Genomic DNA, 21,024 nt, shown 5'->3' on the forward strand with positions numbered 1-21,024 from the left:
ACCAAACATTTTGTTGTAAAATATTTAATTGTATATATTCAACATAAGTATATACTGATTAACACCATCCAATTGATTATAAGTTCTGTCATTATCTATAATCATTATTTTGTCTGTCTGTGTGATTAGGATGCTTAAAGTCTACCTTTTTTAAATCAAATTTCAAGCAAACAATATATTATTATTAGTCATTATGATTACCATGATATACATTAATCACATCCTTAGAGTCATACATTTTTACTCACTGACCATTTCCCAGTTTTAGGTCCTGGGAAACAGCATTCCACTCTCTGCCTTTTAGAGTCAACATATAAAGGTGATCATGCAGTAGGTGTCTTTCCATATCTGATTGGTTTCACTCAGCATCATTGTTTTCTTGTCCATTCATGGTGTTATAAATGGAAGGGCTTCTTTCCCTTCAATGCTGAATTACATGCCACCATACTATATTTTCTTCTCTGTTCTTTCATTCATTGGCACTTAGCTTCTGTGTCCTGGGTACTGTGAATGGTACAGCGATGGACATGGTGTGCAGATCTGCTTTAACATACTTTTTCTATTTTCTTTAGCTGTAAGCACAGAAGTGTGATTGCCGGCCTATATACTAGTGCTGTTTTTAATCATTTGGGGAATTGCCATAATGATATCTGTGATGGTCTACTTACTGACATTCCCACTGACATTTATATTTAATAATTTAAGACAGGTGTTGCCATTCTGGTTTTTAAGAGGGGGGTTGAGTTACTAGCTAGGTTTGTCATAGTTGAAAATGGCTCTTTACTAGATACAAGGACCTCCCAAAAATTGTGGCTAGTTTAAGATTTTAAGAGAAATAAAAAAGATGAGACATGTTACTCTCCAAGAGATTTCTTTTTATAACTTTCTCATATATTCTAAAGACTATAAATTCCATGTAAATTCTAAAGGACATGCTGGTCATTTCTAATCAATGTTCCTACCCTGAAGGTTTTCACTCCTTTGTCCCAGATGTCTTTTTTTCTAAGTAGTTTCACCTTCACTCCCTCACTATCTCCAGATCTCTGTTCAAATGTCAAATGTCATCTACTTAGATCTTTCCTTGGCCACTTTGTAAATTACCAACTCCACCCCCATTAGTGCAGCACTATTTCTACCTCTCACAGTCAGAGAAACCTCCTCCACAGGATATATCTGTGTGAGTGTGTGTGTGTGTGTGTGTGTGCGTGCGTGTGTGTGTGTGTGTGTGTGTGTGTGTGTGGTCTGGGCACATGCATGTGCTTGTGTGCATATGCATGTATATATAAGTGTGTGTATATCGGTGTGCACGTGCTTGTGTGTGTGTACTTCTATGTGTGTGTGAATGTGCTTTGTGTGCACTGCATGTGTATGTGTGAATGTGCTGTGTATGTACACACACGTGTTTATGTAAGTGTGTGTACTTATATGTGTATGTTCATATGTGTGTTGCCTATCTGCTGCCCATTAGGAAGACAGAGCTCTCCTCCAGTTTATTCACGGATGTCTTTTTTGCATCCAGATTTCCAGCTATGTAAGACTAAAATGACATATGTTCTACCAACGATCAGACAGGCCTATTCTATAGGTCACTCAGTTGACTCAAAATCAGTGTTCCTAAAAACATCTCAGAACCTGGAAAGCCTGGAGTCTTCTCCCTAGTTTACATTCCCACAGTCCAGAGGCTTCCTGCCTCTCACTTGATTACTTTCCAAACTACTTTCTACAAGTCTTTCTTTTTGCCCAAAGAACTTTAACACAAGTCCACCACACTTATGTAGAGGTATCCTTATTTGTAACAAATCAAAATGTGTGTCACCAACAGGCTCCCTGGTGTATTTATTCTACAATGTACAATTCACCATACAACTCAGAGGCTCCAAATAAAAAGCACTTCATCGCAGATCCCTCCCTGTTGCATAATTTTACCACTCCAGTAGTTTTTGCTGGAAGCATTTGTTAAGGTTCCAATCACAACTCCTCACTGTGTTTTCCCCTTTGTATTTTCCATCTAGTTGGCTAGAGCCCTTGATAAAATCTGGACAACTATAGTAATTTTTAATTTGATTTCCTCTATAATTTAGATCGAATCATGTCTGCCCCAAAGCATTGAAGTTATAACTATTCTAACAGTGGTTTTGAAGAACAATCTATTGTAGTTTGAATATGAGCTATCCCCCACTGTCTCGTGAGTTAAAATGTTGTTCTCAGTGGCACTGTTTTGGGCAGTTCTGGAGGCTTTAGGAGCTGGACCTAGCTGATGGTAATAGGTCACTGGTAATGCATCCTGGAGATTGATTTATCATGGTCTCCATTTTAATTCTCACTCTCATTCCTATGCACCAATAATTTAACAATCTCTGCTGCATACTCCTGACACAGTGTTATTCTTCACAAACATATGGACTGTGGGCGGAACACTCTGAAATTGTGAGTTATAATAAAAATGGCCCCATACCTTCAAGTTGATTATGTCAGGCCTTCAGTTACAGTAGCAGGAAAACTGACAAATACAAAAATCTTTGCAGATGATGAAGTTAAGGTAAAGTCCTTGTGGTGAGCCCTTATCCATTATGATTGTAATCAGCATAAAAGGAGAAAGTTGGGTGCATTGACAATCTTGTGACAGGGATAATTTCACATGAACATGATGGCAGAGAGCTTGGTGGTGCTTCTGTAAACAAAGGAATGCCATGGGTTGCCAGCAAACCTCTAGAAGCAAGAGGAGAACTAAGAACAGATTATTTTTTCTTGTGTCTTTCAGAGGTTCCAACTCTGCTGATTGGTCTTGTAATCCTACCATTCTAACTTGTAGTACTTCATTATGATATCCTTTGGAAGCTAAATCAATTTTCTCCCCTCCTGTCATCTTAGACTCTTCAAATTTTCAAAATTATATAAGAAATACAATCATCTTGTAAAACCTGGAATAGTGCAGTGCCTACCATTTATAGAGAACTACTTTTCATGTGAGAGACTAAATGCTTCAGATGGTGTTTCAATTAGCCCAGTTTGACTTGTTCTATTAGTGGTGTCATTTTTCAGACGAAAACATGGAAGAATGAGCTACTGAGAAACTTCCCTCTGGCTGCATACATATTATAAGAAAGGCAGGGATTCAAAACCCTAGTGTGAATCCAGGGCCAGAGTTCTGACACACCATGGAATCAGTCTGGTTGACTCCCATCCCCAAACCATGGAAGAAACTACAGTCATGTTTAGCATATTACCTGCTTCACTTTCCTGTATGTATAAACTCCCACTACATGGACTTACCGACCCAATCATTTCTGTGGCCCTATAAGAAGAAAGCAACCTCATTTTTTTTTTTATAAAAGGATTATACTTCATTGTGGCTTGCTTTGTCCTGTCTATCTTAAATGTTTATTTATAATGGAAAGCTTTTATATACCTTCTGTTTGTAGTTTACTATGTGAAAAATGTACTTTTAAAAACCATAGTCTATACTGTGGATCCTTAAGAGGAGGAAAATGTCTGTGCATATCCTTGTAACACCCTGTAAACAGCTGGCTAATTAGGAAGCTCACACTAACAAGAGTGTGGTGGGAGTTGGGGTGGGGAAAGAAGGGGAAAGAGGCAATGTTACTGACCCAGATTCTATGACTTTTGGTCCTTCAACACTGCTGTTTTGTTAGGAGCATGAAGATCACAAGCCCAGAAACCCTAATACTAGGGGTCCATATTCAGCTGGTTTCACTGGCTGAGAATGTGTTTTGTTTAGAAATATAGAGAAGGAAAGACAATGCTCTTATCTTTCATTGGCATAGAATTTCTGGGTGGAAAAGATCAAATTAAAAACAAGAACAGCTTGCAAGCACAATTACTTTTAGGGTTGTTCTTGCCTTTGCACTTGTTCTTAGTGCTAGATACTAGAAATTGCATTTTATGGGGGTCCCAGCAATAAAAACCACTGTAAGACAGTTTTGTGAGGATGAAGTACAGAGACAAAGGTGAAGAGTTCTGATGCGTGGACATCCCAGGCCCTGGTGAAATCTGGATGCCTTCTGCTTCACACAGTGCATGAAGGTCTTTATCACTAACTCTTTATTCAAAGTTCTGTATTTTCATAATACACATTCTAGAAGATTTATGAGAAGCTTGCCAAGCCTCCTAACAAAGACAGCACTAAATCATTATTTGATTTAGAAGCACACAGTTTACAAATCTCAGAACTTAAGAAGATTCTCCTTATATGTGAGTGAATGCATAAGTGTGTTTGTAAGCGTATGCATGAGTATGAGTGTATTTGTGAGTGTGTTCTTGGGTGTGAGTGAGTGTGTGAGTGCATGCAGGGGTGTGATTTTACGCATGAGTGTGCACGTGTGTGTGTGTTCAAAGTGTGCTCTCTCAGAATCAGTCCCTAAAATCTGCACAGGAAGCTTAACCTTTGTGTTGCAGTCAGCCCATTGTTGCTTACCCCTGGCAGTCTGAGCTTCAACAGAAACTCACTTTTCACCCATGAACATGAACAGGAATGTTATATACTGCTTTGTGTGAATTACAACAGACCCAAATGCTAGTCTGTCAAATCAAAGACATGGTGGCTCTTTAAACACAGCCACCAAAATTACAGGATTAAGGAGAAATTGAAAAGTTACTGCTAAAGAACGGAGATGCTTCCACACCGACAGTCACTGTCCTGAGAAGATTCTCTAGGTTAGTTAGCCACCAAGACATCAGAAAAAAATGTATTTCTCATTCCTATGATTCTATAGCTTTTTCCCAAGCTGTACAGTTGCCATTACATATTTTTAACACAGCACAGTGTGACCTATACAGTAGGATCCCTTTTGGGCTATCTGGATGGGTCACTCCATGTGGGGCAATGGTTATAACAATGGTTCCACATGTCTTCAGGCCCCTCCTGATCTTGCACAATATGTCTTAAAATGTCACAAATGGCCACAGGCTAGCTCATCTCTGATGTTACTTTGACTGCTATATGGAGTTATCTCTTTTACATTGTACCTCAAAGAGTTTTTTGGTTTTGGAGACATGATCTTATTGTGTATCTCAGGCTGGTCTGGAACTCATTATGTATAGCAGGCTGGCATTAAATTCACAGAGACCTGCCTGCTTTCTCTCAAGTGCTGGGAGGAATTGATAGTTGCAAATCAATTGTGGAGGCAAGATACCCACACATTGCTAATGGCATCAATTCCTTTTCTCTTAGGAGGAAGAGAGGGAGGAAGACTTTTGGTTTTTTGCCCCTTGCAATTCTCTTTTAATCCCAAAATCCCATCCTTCATCTACAAAATAGATGTTTTTAACCAACATGTGAAGAGGTTCTGAAGTTGGCAGCTTGAGAAGAAGCTGTGTACACACCAAGAAACACTGGCTGACATAAGGACCAGCTCTTCAGGGTGGCATTACTGAACTTTGCAACTTCCTCCCTTGCCCCATAACTCTTCTCTGTACCCCCACCCAACCTCAACTCCTTGCATTTGTATTTGTCTAAAACCTAACTCTTACACCAATCACTTGGAGTTCCATCAAACTTTACTGAACTCAGTGCCTGGCTGTCACTTAGGAAAGCTACTGAAGAGCCATACTGTCTGTTGATACCATTATTCCTCTCTCTCTCTCTTGATCCTCTGTATTCCTTTTACCCTCTGCCTCCCTTAAGCCACTAGTCCATTCTTTCTACCTGCTGAGTAGAGTACCTTTATTGTCATTCTCTACAGAAAACCCAACTTGCCTCTTTTTTAGAGTTTTGCCCAATTTCCAAGCTGCCTCTTTCTTAGCTGGCCATTGCATGTCTTCTTAAGCAATTTCATGACACCCACCACATTCTATCTTAAAAGTTGTAAGAACACAGTCATCTACAGCACTTGCTATGTCAGCTATTATTTTAAGCAGCACTTTATATAAATGAACTCACTTGAGCCTCGTGTCAACCTTTGGGACTGTTACTGTTACTTCTCCCTTCGCTGACGAAGGAATACATATCATGAAGCTAAGCATAGCCAATCTCACTAAATTCAGAACTACCTCTCAACCCAGAGGCCATACTCTGGCTCCTTTGTATAGTTTCTTGATAGTTATTTGTAGGCTTGATTGTAGTGTATTTTCTCTCTTGGCAGTTTGTGGCTCTTGGCACATGGAAAGCAATCTCCAAGTACATGAGGAGAGAAATATCTTAGTTTTTTTAAAGGGGGTTATAACATTCTAAATTTGGAGAGTCATTGGAGATGCAGCTTCTGGTTTTTCTGAGAGTGGAATTTCTGGTGTCAGTAAAGGACAATACATGGATTTCTTTTGGAAGAGAGACTGTTCCCTCATACCTAAGTGTTTTTCCTTTTCATTTGTTTTCTTTAGACATGTTCACACTTATATTTTAAACACTGGAAATGAAAAGATCACTTGCAAATGCCAACTAGGAAGAATGTTTATTTTAAACAATGCCATTCCGGTGTACCAGCTGCTGTTGCTATGCTTGCCAGTTGGTTGCTAGGAGTACCAAGGAGAGTTGAGCTTGTGAGGTCAGGATGACAAAGTTGCGTCAACCCAACATTTCGTTGGGTAGTGTTTTTCTGGATTGGAGACACTTTAGCTCTCTGACATTACAAGGAACTTGATCTTTAACTTGCAGAAATAATTCATACTACAGAATAATTAATTAAAATCTAGTTGTTTTCTAAGATTTATGCAATTTGGCAATTTACAAGACACCTGTGAGTTTTGGATTCAGAACTTAGGACAAAGGTTTTTGGTTATTGTGTTCTCCTCAAAGAACAATTAAATCATTCTAGGAGATTAATATCAATGTAGGTATTTATCTGTCATATATTCCACAATACTCTGTTGTTATATTTAACTAATACTGTTAAATATTTACTTTCATAAAAGAAGATATACATGGTTGTTTTTGCTCTCACTGCCCTCTGCCTACCAAACACAGGCTAACTGGTTCTTACACAACTTTCATATTGTTTTAAGCTTCCACATGCCTATGAATGTGTAAGACTCATTCTTCACATAATCACATGAACACATTTGTCTCTTGTGAAATAACAAAAGTGTTTCATTGAAGAAATACTGATTTCAATGGAATTCTAATTACTTTGAACTCGTGACTCCAGTTTCTTCTTTCTGATTCCCTTAAACCATTTTTAGCTACTTCAGAAATGTATCCTCTAGCTTGTTTATATTCTCCAATTTTATTTGGCTACACTACCCCCTGTTTTAGGTGACTTTCCCCTGATTAATATAGGATTGATCCAGACCTTATTATGAAATATATACACATACACACAAAAACTTATCTCAGAAACTCCTAGGCATCCAATTAAGGCAACATCCTTGTCTCTGTCACACCCCTATCTTCGTGGCCATTTCCCTTTATACTTGGCAGGGGTTCCTGGTTCATTTTTTGCCCTTAAATCCTTACAGCAGCTTAGACTCCTATGTTTCTCTCTTATGCTGTCATTCCACTCCTCTTCAAGTAGCTCCTTCAACAGCCTTGTTTTTTATGACCTCTGCCTTACAAAGACTATTCTCCAATCTGTCCTTCTGGATGCCTCCCTCTCCTGCACCTCTCTCAAAGTCTGTCTGGCTTGGTAATAAAGAGATTGCTTCCAAAGATGGCCTCCAATCCCAGCTATGTCCTCAGGCTTCTCTTCAGTCCTTTGTCCTGGGACCTCCTTAGTTTCCCATGTTGCTTCACTTCCTAACACCTCATCTCATGGATCTTTAACAACTTTTTTGTTTACTATCATAGGGCAAACAGTCCATTGGGTATAAAATCATTGACCTTCCCATTCTATACTTGTAAATTTACCTATGTATAATCAACTCTTACTTCTTTTCTCTTTTCTCAGAGGAAATATTGCTCTTCTTGGCAAAACTACTACTTCCAGATTACCATATAGGTATATCAAACATTTTGATATTATGGAAGGAAGTTGTCATCTACCAAGATCACATTAGAGAACTTCACAAGAAGGTTACAAGAATAGTCTCTCTCTCTCCTCTCTCTCTCTCCCTCTTCTCTCTCACACAAGCACAGAATATCATAAGGCTTTAAGTAATTTATAGTTCTGTGTAGGGCAGCATCCATAGCTATCCTGGGTATATACCCTATGTTGGCCACAGACTGGATATATCTGTCACCATCCATCAGATTCTTCAGAAATCATGTCTCAGCACTAACAAGTTCTCTGAATTTCTTCTTATAGCACGAAAGTATACTTAAGACTCTCTGTTCTTTAAAAAAGGGAGATTGAATAGTATTAAATGCCTTCTTTATATCAATCCTCCAAGAAAACATTGTCTTATTTAATCTCCACAACAATTTTATGTGTTAGTTATTGTGATTTCCATTCAGGACCACATCAGAAAATCAAGATGTAGGAAGTGGAATAAGGTAAGTAGCAAGTGTCAGTGTTAGAATTGAACTTGGCATGTTCTAAGGCAAAGATATAAATGATTCTTCCATGAGCCTCAAGCTCCCTTTACCACTATATTTCTTAACAAATTACTCATTCACACTCTACTTCAACCTGGTTTGTGAAGTGAGTTGTTTCTGTCAAAATTTCTTAAAATGTGCCTTACCATTGAATATAGTAGCTTCTCACCCAACCTAAAGGACACTTGGCCAGGCTATAGTGAAGAAGGGAGCTCTGATAATGGTAGTGGCTTCAGCTTCAGCACAAATCATCACCCACAGTAACTTTCCCATAAGATGGATGAGAATAGCCCCTATGCAGGAATAGCAGTCAGCTGTGTGGTAGTGAAAGCCTAATAACTGCTAGCTGAATGAAAGTTTTTGATGAGTACTGTTGGTTAATTTGTGGGATATAAACACTGTTCTGAGGCCTGCCTAAGCACCTCTAAAGTAATCAGCTGACTGTTGATTGTAAAGCTGACTACATCTGGAATTAACTAATGAATAATCACACCTATAAGAGACATTTTTTTCTTAATTAGATCATTTGAAGTTTGAATACCCACTTCTAATACATATCTGTGAGGTGGGAAGATACACCTTGAATCTAGACTACACCTGCTGGTAGCCTATTTAAAGGACATGGAAAACGGAACCTTTTCTTCTTTGCCAATTTGGTCTTGGTTTGGCAGGAAAGTCTGTTCTGTCACTATCATTAGAGGCTACTTTTTCAAGACTTTGACATATACTGAAAACAAGCTGAGACATCCAGCCTCAAGGACTGAACAACAACTACTAGATTCTTGAAACTTCCATGTGTATGCAGTCATATTTTTTTGGGTTAGTTGGACCACACCCTGTAACTATTCTAATAAATTACCTTTCTCTTCATATAAAGAGATAGGTTGTGAATCTTCTGTTCCTCTAGAAAACCCTAATTAATATACCATTATCAAACACTTACCAAGTGTTTAAACACTTACCAAGTGTTAAAAATTCATGACATTATTGCTGCTATAACACATGACTATGCATTTCACAGAGGAGGAGACAGACTTAGTGAATTGTATTGGACACCTAATGCTGCTACCTTCCTTCCTGAAAAAAAAATACAAATACTATGCTAACCTTTGGATATCTAATAATTTAGAAGGAACTATTTTGAGTTTTGTTATAATTCATGGATAAAATGTGAATCAATTAGACATTTTGTATTAACATTCCAGCTCTTCTATTAATATTTCAATAGAAAAATTTAGCTCATATGCCATTACTTACAAATTTATGAAAACTATTATAGGCACAAAAGCAAGCTTCCTTATCTCATAGCCATTATTCCCTTACTCTCTTTCTCCCTCTCCCTCTCTCTTTTCTCTCTCTCTCTCTTCCCTCTCTCTCTCTCTCTCACCCACACACACACAGATGACAAAAATTCTCCTCTTCTTTCCACATTTTGCTGCATAATTTTCAATGTTTGGTCCAGCTTGTGATTCTACTTTTTAATTATAATTAAGGGTTATATTAGTAATATGTGGCTTCTCTGAAGTTACACACATATGAGAGAGACAGAGAGAGAAAGAGAGAGATTAGCCACAATTATTCTGATCATTTCATGTTACATCTTATCAATATACCTAACACACAGAGGCCAATTAGAACAAATTTAAAGTAAAGTGCAAGACCATGAGAGGAGTTTGTCATGATGTGTTGATTTCTTATTATCTTAATTTTGTGGCATTATCAATTTGGATATCATGATTTTAATTACTTTTTGCTACATATATCAGAACATCTTTCTACTAACTATTATGATGGTATAATTTTTATTTTTAGAATTTTCAGTATAAAATGTTTTCAGAAATTATTTGGTTGATTATCCAAAAGGTAAATTGTCTATTTGGTTGGTTGGAATATGAATACTTAAGTATTTTTTTAAACCTCTGTGTAATTATGTATCAGAAAGGACAGGTCTGATAGTCTGGTGGGTTTGTTTACCCAGCATACAACAGGAATACATAGGGAATGCTGAAATAATATACTACTAATTTTTACCCTTTTACTAAAAATGTTCTAAAACTTGTATAAGATATATACTTATGTATATATTTAAATAATTAGATGTTTTATGGTTTATCTCTTGCCAAAACAAACAATACAACTTCAGGGAACTTATCTTTACCAACAAGTTATACACCAAGAAGAAGAGAATAGGATTATGTAAGAGAATGTTCAAATGGCTGCTCTGAAAACCAACTTTGCATTGTTCCCTGATCATGCTCTGTACATGCTGAAGCCACTTTTGCCACCCATCTCCTCTGCCTCAGTGGACTCTTGCAGCTTTCTGGTTTTTTGTTTGTTTGTTTTTATTTTTTATATTTATATTTTTTCTTATTTTACATATTGATCCCAGTTCCCTCTCCCTCCCTCCCATGCCTCCCAACTACCCTCCCATTCTACCCCCCATACTCCACAGGGAGGGTGATGCCTTCCAGGAGTGATCATCAAAATCTGTCAAGTCTTTTGGGGTAAGGTCTAGGCCCTCCCTTCTACCTCTAGGCTAAGGGACTATCCCTCCATGGAGAATGTGCACCCAAAGTCCTTTTGTACACGAGGGATACATCCTGGTTCCCCTGTCAGAGGTCCCTTAGTCTGCCCAGGCCTTCTAACTGAGACCTACTTTCAGGGGTTCTCAGTCAGTTCAATGCTGGTTTCCCAGCTATCAATCTTGGGGTCCATTAGATACCCCTTGTTCTGATCAGCTGTCTTTGTGTGTTTCTGTAGCCTGGTCTTGATGCCTTTTCTTATCACTCCTCCCTCTCTGCAGCAGGATTACAGTTCAGCTTCTGTTTCCATTAGCTACTAGATGAGAGCTCTACGATGGTATATAAATTAGTTATCAACCTCAATATCAGGGAAGGGCATTTAAGGTAGCATTTCCACTGTTGCTCAGATTGTTAGTTGGGATCATCCTGGTAGGTATTTGGACATTTCTCTAGAGTCAGTTTTCTCTTCAAAACTATAATGGCTCCCTCTGTTATGGTATCTCTTTTTTTGCTCTTGTCTATTCATCCCCTGACTCAATCTTCCTGGTCCCACATTTTCTCCTCTCCTCCCCTTCTCTTTCTCCTAACTCCCTTTCTACTCACTACTCCACCACCACCACTCCCAATATGCTCAGGAGATCTTGTTCCTTTCTCCTTCTGTGAAGAAACTTGTATGAATCTCTTATGTTCCTCCTTGTATCCTAGCTTCTCTGGCGGTATGAATTATAGGTTGGTGATCCTTTGCTCTATGTCTAAAATCCATATATTAGTTAGTACATACCATGTTACTCTTTTTGTGACTGGGTTACCTCACTCAGGATGGTTTCTTCAAGTTCCATCCATTTGCCTACAAATTTCAAAATTTTAAGATTCCATCTTTTTTTTTTTTTTTTTTTTTTTTTTTGCTGCTGCTGAGTAGTAAAGTACTCCATTGTGTAAATGTACCCCATCTTCTTTATCCATTCTTCTTTTGAGGGGCATCTCGGTTGCTTCCAGGTTCTTGCTGTTACAAACAATGCTGCTATGAACATAGTTGAACAGATGGATGTGGATCATTTGGGTATATGCCTAGGAGTGGAATTGTTGAGTCCTATGGTAGACTGATTCCCATTTTCCTGAGGAACTGCCATACTGATCTCCATAATGGCTGTACAAGTTTGCACTCCCACCATCAGTGGAAGACTGTTTCCCTCTCTCCATATTCTCTCAAGCATAAGCTGTCATCGGTGTTTCTAATTCTAGCCATTGTGACAGGAGTAAGATGGTATCTCAGAGTTGTTTTGATTTGCATTTCCCTGATGGCTAAGTATTTTGAGCACTTTCTTAAGTGTCTTTCAGCCATTTTGGATTCCTGTATTGAGAATTCTCTCTTCAGTTCTGTACTCCACTTTTTAAAAGGATTATTTGGTGTTTTGGTGACTAGTTTCTTAAGAACTTTGTATATTTTGGAGATCAGCCCTCTGTCAGATGTGGGATTGGTAAGGATTTTTTTTTCCAGTCTGTGGGCTGCCATTTTCTATCCAGAGTCCTCGAACTCAATTTCTTTCCCCACTCGCTTTAGTATATTACTGGTGTGCCCCACCATGTCAGATGCAGCCAAGGACACCAGCATTGAGATCACCACCAAGGACTTGAAGGAGAAGAAGGAAGTTGTGGAAGAGACTCACCTGCCAATGGGAATTCTAATGAGGAAAATGGGGAGCAGGAGGCTGACAATGAGGTAGATGAAGAAGAGGAAGAAGGTGGGGAGAAAGAGGAGGAGGAAGAACAATATGATAGTGAGGAAGATGATGGAGATGAAGATGAGGAAGCTGAGGCTCCTATAGGCAAATGGGTAGCTGAAGATGATGAGGATGATGATTTTGACACCAAGAAGCAGAAGACTGATGAGGAGATGACTAGACAGCAGAAAGGGAAAGCTAAACTTAAGGCCACCGTGACCTAGTCACCTCCAATTCCCATCTCAGAATTTAAATATGGTCATTTTAGAGCAGAGGAACAGGCCCTGCCTGCCCATAGCAGATGACATGAGCTGTCCACCACCCACAAAACCACAATATGAATTTGTAACAGGGGAGGAAAGAAGACAAAAACGTCTAAGGCCCTGCTTGTTTTTTTTTTTTTTAAATATTTTAAAAGGGAAATTTGTTTGTATATTTTATTTACACTTTATTTTTTGTGCATATTGTTAGGGGGTCAGCCATTTTTAATGATAGCGGGTAACCAAACCAGCCTTCAGAGCAGTCCCTGTCCTACTTACTGACCTTACTTGTGGTGTGACCATGTTCATTATAATCTCAAAGGAGAAAATAAAATCTTGTAAAAAACACAAAAACAACAATAACAAGACAATCTTATTCCAAGCATTCCAGTAACTTTGTGTTTGTGTGTGTGTGTGTGTGTGTGTGTGTGTGTGTGTGTGTGTGTGTGTGTACCTAGTTGTACTGTAAGTAGTTGGTTAGTATGAGATGGTTAAAAAAGTCAAACATAAAAGGTTTCTTTCTTTTCCCCCTTCCTTTTTTTGTCTATGAAGTTGCTGTTTTATCTTATTTTATTTTGGCCTGTTTGATGTATGTATGTATGAAACAATGTCCAACAATAAATTGGAATTTTATTTCTCTTAGTTGTTCTAACAAAAAAAAAAAAAAAAGAAAGAAAGAAAAAAAATGTTCATTGCAGTGTTACCTGTATAAGAAGAGCACTGAGATGTACATAAACAACCTGGGAGAGTGGATCTATTAAATTAAATTCCTTCAAGTGACATTTGGTCAATCAGTAATAGAAATGAGAAGCTGATTTAGCAAGATGAAAAGGCAAAAGCAAGGTATAAGTGACCTTTCATGTTCATATCATTTAAAACAAGAAAAACATTCTAGAATGGCCAAGCGTAGTATGGTAGACATTATATTCAAAACTACCAGAACACACCCTTGGGATCTTTTAATTTGTCAATTTTAGCAAATTGCTAAGCTTTCCTTGAGTTTAGTTTCCCCCTGAAAATCAAATGGAAACAATATTCTCTCTCTCTCTCTCTCTCTCTCTCTCTCTCTCTCTCTCTCTCTCTCTCTCTCTCTCTGCTTTTATTTCCAGGGGTGGGAATTTAGTAAGCACATATTCAGAGGGCCACAAACAAAACACAGAGCATTGATTTGTTACACACAAAACAGGGACTGACAAGGGACTAATAGGAATAACATGATGCTTTGTGGTGGGAGATTTGAGATTTAAGTTTCAAATGATTTTGTATTTTATAACACATAAACAATAGGTAGAAACCAGCAGAAATAGAAATTTCTTGAAAATGTACTACAAATTAGGCTTGTCTCTAATTGTGTTTCAGTTCAAACAGGTGCAATCAACCCATTAGAGCATCGCTGTGGTTCCAAGGACAGCCACAGGCTACATTGGTGCTTCTGCTTCCTGTTGCTCCCAGAATCTTGAAATTCTGCAGCCATTTATTGGTTCACTTAATTTTCACCCCACCATTGTGGAATTAGACTGATTTTCATGGTCAGGTTATGAAGAGAGTTACACTCATAATGGTATTGAACCTTGGGATTCCCACTCACATGACGGGGGGAGGGGGCTCTGTCTCTTCTAGGTTATTAGATCATTCTCAATTATTTCTCTTCCTCCTTGCCAAATTTCCTTCCATAAAATGGGTACAGATGAAGCAAAGGTCCCTATGCTATTATCCCTTGATCTGAAATAATGTTAGCTGAACACCTTGCAAAGTACACAGTGAAGCATTGTGTCACAATTTAACTGAAAGCAAAATCACTGGTTGCTTAATATATCTGATGCCATCATGATAGAGTTCCATGTAGTAAAAAATCAATAATAATTACCCTCATACAAATTATTTTCATTCTGCAGGGCCTTGATATTCAGAGAAGATTTTCAGAGCCTTTAACTCAAGAAGATATAAAATCCAGATTTAAGTATAAGCTTAGGCCTTGTCACCACCTGCTCAAATGTGAGCGTTGGTGCTTTAGGCATACCAAGGCTGCTTATTTTCATCTTATTAGTGAAGACATTTAATTAAACCAAGATAGTCTTTGTGCCTGACCAGGGCATCTACTGATGGGAATAAAATTGATGGGAGACGAACAGTTAACAGCAGGAGATACATGAGAATGAGAAATAAAAGAGCCATAGTCAAACTGAAGAATATTGCCATAGTATATTATATTTGACATTTACTACTATGTCTAACAATGCATCCCATACTCTCCAGCAGCCGTGTTATTTCATTATATTAAGTTTTGGAAGCTTTTGCTTTTGAAGAGACAAAAAGAAATCTTAGCCTTTCATTTCTTATTAGAGTTTGTGTTTAATTGTGTTCCTTTGTTCATTATATATAAATGTTGTCATTCAACCGGGGGAACACTGACAAAATCATATAAATAGCCATGCCTTGCTTTTTTCAAGGTATTTAAAATTCTATTGTTGTTTCTATAAGCCACAGAGGGTGGGTTATTTTTCATGGATAGACAGTGCATTCTTCTCTTGGGGTTCTTATGGACAGACTGTATAAAATGATAATGCAATGAATGGGGGACCAGCTCTACTATATCAAGGGCTTAAATCAGCCATTTCAGACAGAAACTCAATGAAGTAGGACACGTTTCAAATAGCTCTGTGGGTATGAGCTATAACACAAAATTCCAGCATGTTTTGTGATTAATTCTCATGAATGGATAGTGGCATTTTGACAATGAGTTTGACTAAGGTGAGGAAGATTTCAATGATGTAGGTTCAGGTGGTAGCTTGAATAAAATCAATCTCATTTGCATGTCAGAATTAAAATAGATTGTGATCTGTCTTCCCAATGGCCAAGATTTGGATTACTGAGAAAATAGAGGAAAGGTGAATTTGCTACTTATGTATTCATAACATGTGACGATGGCCAGGATTCTGTAATCACGAAGCCCACTCCCATCTCCACACTGTCTTTCCCTGAAAGGGGAGGGCCTTCATTGTGCTTGTTTAAGAAGAAGCCATTTTAAGGTTAATTTCTGATTAACCCTGACACCATCATTCTCATTAGAGTTTCCTTTTTATTGTTGCATTTTTAAAACCTGTTTTGGAAAAAAAGTCCAAATTAAAGTAATTTCTTCAAACTGTCTCTAAGGAGTGTGAAGAAATGCCTATTTGCAATTAATGATGCAGAAAATAAGAATTACTCCCTGTTTTCCAATAACATATTTTTTTATCAGCTTGCAATATTTTTTCAATGGAAAACTTCATATGAAATTAATTTTTATGCATAGACTTAAATGCAAGCTTAAGTTTAGAGATGAACAGGTGATTCATTTCTTTTTTCCAGTTACATTTCTTATGAGAATTCTTAAGCTCGTGGGTATATTCTCTTCGTCCCAAACCACTGTGTCATAGTTTTAAAGTTATTATCATTTGATAACTGAATTTATAATCCTATTATAATAATTATAATATACTATACAATATCTAGCAAAGCAATTTTTAAGCCATTGAAATAATGTCAGCATGATATACTGTGAATTTATCATTTAATATTTTTTATAATCATTGAAACTGAAATACTCATAAAGAAATAGTATGTATGCCATATCTTGGACAGAAAGAACATATTTTGCTACTTAAAAATAATAAAATAAACATGCAACTTCACATACTCATAAAACAAAGTATTCTTTGTGATAGATCTATTTCAGTCATTCTTTAATTTATATCTCATACTCTCAAAGAGGAGACAAAAAGATTTCTTAGGATTAGAATAGCAACATAATACCCAAAATCTGAGAGTAAGAGGTTATGCTAGTCATCATATTGGAGCATATGATCAATCACCTCATTTGCCAAAAGCTCAAGTACAATAAGGTGATAAAGACAAGAAATCAAAAGGAGAAAGAAAGGGCTGGAGCTGGAAAAATACCTAGGCAGGTCTCCCTGACTCTGATCGATCTGCACACAGCAAACATCACTTAGCAGCTTGAGAGATAGGATAGTCCTATATCACTATTCCCTAAATCATAAGGGGAACTCTATTTTTAATGGTAGCCTACTGATTGTGATCAAGAACTCCCCAACCTCAGTTACATGAGACAAAAGTGTCTATTTCCACTCATCACATAGTCTACTTTATTGGTGAGGGAATGATGGTTAGTATGCCATAGTTCAGAAGCCTCTGCACACAAAGAGTCCTTTCTCTGTGACATAGTAAGGGACTTTTGAGGATAAGCATCTAGCACAAAAAGCTGAAGACATAGAGCAGGCATGTCACATGACAGTTTGCAAATGACATAGATCTCTTTCTCACCCATTCCATGGTCAGAACTGAATCCATGACTCTGTGTGCAAGTGAGATCTGAAATTCACCCAGGAGGAAATTTAAAACATGCATAGCAAGATCTGTCACTCCTAGCCAGTTAGGTCACCAAACACTTGTTTCATCTCCTTCCCACCCTTACGTTAAGGAAATCTAAGTGTCTGCATTGCTTCTCATGTGACTGACTCTCCAGTGCTCTATTGCCCTGTGAACTAGAAAAGCAAATTGTCCATTCCTTATCCCCTGCTATGCATTCAGTGAAACAGGAAAAACAACATGGTTGATATCATCTGAATGAAAAAGCAGACATCCAATACTCAAGCATTTTTCTTCCCTTTGCTTTCACAGAACCTTGCGTTATTCTTTAGCCTAGGTGGAAAATATCATCTTCTTTCTTTTTGCTCTTGCTCCTTTTGAGAAACTTCCAATGTGTTTGTGTCACATTAAGAACCTAGTCAATCTCATGGCTCTGTTGAAACTCAGATTAGCAACTGTAAAGCCACTTAGCAAAATCCTCTACAGCCTTTATTATTTAAGGCACATAACAAAGTTAACCACAGAAGGAGCCTCTTTATCAGTGATTATGAGGATTATGAAAGAAGATTTATGAACTCCAACAGAGTTGAGAAAATTATTTCTAAAGCAAGATATTCAGGGAAGAAGGGGATAATGTGTGAACAAAGTCTCTTGCTTTTCCAACATTCGAATTGTTACTACATTTCTATAAATGTGGGTACATGATTTATTTGTCTATTTTTATGTTTACCTCTTAGGTAACAGAGTGACATTATCAAAGGTTACTGTTGTAAATAACTAGGAAAATAGGAGTTCAATAGTATCTACAGAAATAAAAATAGGAGAATTTTTAGAATTGTTTAGAACTTCAATTCATAATAATTTTAGATTTGGAAGAGCTATAAGCCTAGTAAGAAACTCCTGTGGTCTCTCTTTTCTTTTTCTTAGCACTCCCAACAGAGATACAGCTCCAGGAAAGAAAGAGGTCCAGTTGATACAATGGTACTAACAAGACTGGAGACTTTGGATTTTATTTGGTCTTTGACTGACCCAGGATCCTCGTAGTATTGTCTTATCATTCTGCCTTCACTTTTACTAATGTGCAACTGTGGCTGGATGTTTCTTGCCACCCTCCCTCCCAACTGGTCCCCAAATAACCTCTCTAAGGCTTAATATTAGTTATAATTGTTTGGCCAATGGCTCAGGCACATTACTGACTAGCTTTCACAATTAAATTGACCCATTTATATTATTTTATATTTTACCATGAGGCTTGTGTTTTGGTACCTCACATCTTGCTTCCCCAGAGGCTATATGGCATCTCCCTGAATTATCTTCCTTCTCTCTGAACTTTTGTTTGGATTTCCCTTCTAGCTCTATTCTGTATTGACATTGGCCAAATCAGTTTTATTCGTTAACCAATAAAAGTGACACATATTCAAAGCATATAGAAGTGTATCCCACATCATGGTACTGCCATTCTTTTGTCTTCCATCACCTTTTGAAGAATACTGTTTATCATTTTAAAGATATCCCATAATTTTGATTCATCTGCTTTTTTATGGAGTAACAGTGAAGTTGTGGTTTGGGGTGAAAAACAACCAGCCGTAAAGCTCCTGCCTCATTGTATCACAGAAGGAGTTACCCAGGCCATCAGTAAGATATTATTATTGATACAGAGCTTCTAACTCTTTCCAGTCTGTCAGATTACTTTGGCTTTCCTCTGTGTAATTAATAGATATTTTGAGAGGGAAAGTTCAGTTCAGTGCTTGCATCTTATCTTCCTTTGTAGGTACTTGAGTCTTCCTAGATTCTGGGTCATTGATTGACCTTCTTTTTGCAGGTGCTCTTTTCTCTGTAATGTTGTGTTTGTTTGAAATAAGTACAGTTTCTACTTCTCGGTAGGAGGCCCAAATTCTGTATTTGGAGTTCAAATGTATTCTATTTGCATCAGTTACTACACTGAGTTGTTCTAGTGGTCAATGCTCTATGATTCCATTCTAGATGTCACTAATGGCCAAATCACATCATTCCATTTTTTTCTGCCAGTGGTTTCCTTTGAAACAGTTCTGCCATTGACATTTGGCTAATGATATATGAAGCAAAGTTGTGTGGTATTCCCTTCTAAAAGAAAATTTCTTCCCTAATAAGGAAAATAATTAAATAACAATTCATCTTCATAACCTCCATAGCTATATCTGCATATATGGGAATCTGTGAGTTCTATTGTTTGCAATATGAAAATGAAGACAGAAGAGTGCAAACTGGAAAGGCCACTGATGCCAGAGATCATTTCTAAGTTGTTGTTACAGAGAGTCATATGACCCAAGTATAAACTGTCGTAAAAACACATGAAATAGTTAATAAGCAGAAACAAATGTCTTCATGCTGTACTTAAAAGTGGCTGAAGAGAAACACAAAAGCTTACCTGTTTCTATTTTGTGCTTGCCTATGTCTGAAAGATATGAGTTGTTTTGTACAGCAGAATCTGCTTAAGTGTATGACATGTGAAAAGCAAAACATACCAGCCCCTGGTACAAGCATACAAAGACTCAATGGAAGAAAAGGCATCTATAAAACGACTTACTTCTGTCAGGTTCATCTATTATGTAAAGGGCTGGTTTGGATGATTTCTACATTTGATTTTCCATTTTCATAAAAAATCTAGATGTTAGTTGTAGTCCCTATCAGCCCCCAAACCATGTCAGAGATGGAGAGGGCTCTCTGACTGACATTGATGTCACCATCTAGAAGCCCAGGGGAAGGGAACTAATGCTAGGGTCTCTTTAGCTTGCATATAATTGTCAAGTCTGATGACAGGAAGTGCTAATTTTTTTTTTCTGGAGAAAAGTAATCATTTCTCTCCTGTGTTGGACTCAAACCAATGAGCAGTAGTCAGGGTCACTATGACAAATACTGAAGCCCAGAAAGTTCCAGTTGCTTGATTGGAGAAGAAAAAGCCAAACAGAAGACAACTATTTGGACCTAAAAGCTTTTGGGAAAACAAAGAAACAAACAAACAAAACAAAGCTCTGATGTAAATAATTTAAATCACTGTTGTAAATGCCCACACAAGTCCACACACTTCCTGAAGGTGTGACCATAGGACCATGCACCACACTCAAGAATGGGGCCAAACCATTCACCCAATATTTTAAGTTCCACTAAAATGTCAACAGATAACAACTTCTTCTGGGTGTTGATATTAATATTTAAAATCTAGTTGAGCAAGCAGATACTATCTCTAACATAAAGGTTTTAATTCTATTTGATTTACAATTTGTGACTGTTCTTTAAAAAGCAAAAACAAAGCACGACCCCTCCCCATCCACATGCTGTGTTCTACTTTCCAAGTATAATTAGTGGTAAAAGCCTTTTCTTGGGGTCTTTTATAATCATGACTTACTTTTCATTTGAATCTGTCAAGCATATTTAACGTTGGCCAATTAAGAGTTAAAGTATTTCACAGGTTTGCTCTGTTGACACTCTCACAGCAACACTTCTTGGCACACAGAGATGAAAGCTGGCCTGGCTTCTGGTCTGATTGTTTATCACCCCTTAAATATCTGTGTTGAATCCTAATAACCAGTGTGATGTTACTAAGAGGTGGGGCCTTTGAGGGTGAATTGGTCAGTCAGGTGGAGGCTTTACGAATGATTTTATGTCTTTATAAAAGAAAACCTGGAAGCCTGCCTTGTCCCTTCCACCATGTGAGGGCACAGAGAACAATTGACAGAATGCTCACAAAAGAG

General features: G+C 37.6%; 1 protein-coding gene and 1 pseudogene across 1 annotated transcript in view; both read left to right on the forward strand.

The window, feature by feature from the left end:
• Schip1 (schwannomin interacting protein 1) overlaps positions 1-21,024 on the forward strand; it is a 733,733-nt gene that overhangs the window by 187,484 nt on the left and 525,225 nt on the right. The gene's annotated exons all lie outside the window — the stretch shown is intronic.
• LOC127232968 (prothymosin alpha-like) lies at positions 12,531-12,785 on the forward strand (annotated as a pseudogene).

This window comes from Phodopus roborovskii, unplaced genomic scaffold, assembly GCF_943737965.1.
Source record: "Phodopus roborovskii unplaced genomic scaffold, PHOROB, whole genome shotgun sequence".
Classification (NCBI taxonomy): Eukaryota; Metazoa; Chordata; class Mammalia; order Rodentia; family Cricetidae; genus Phodopus; species Phodopus roborovskii.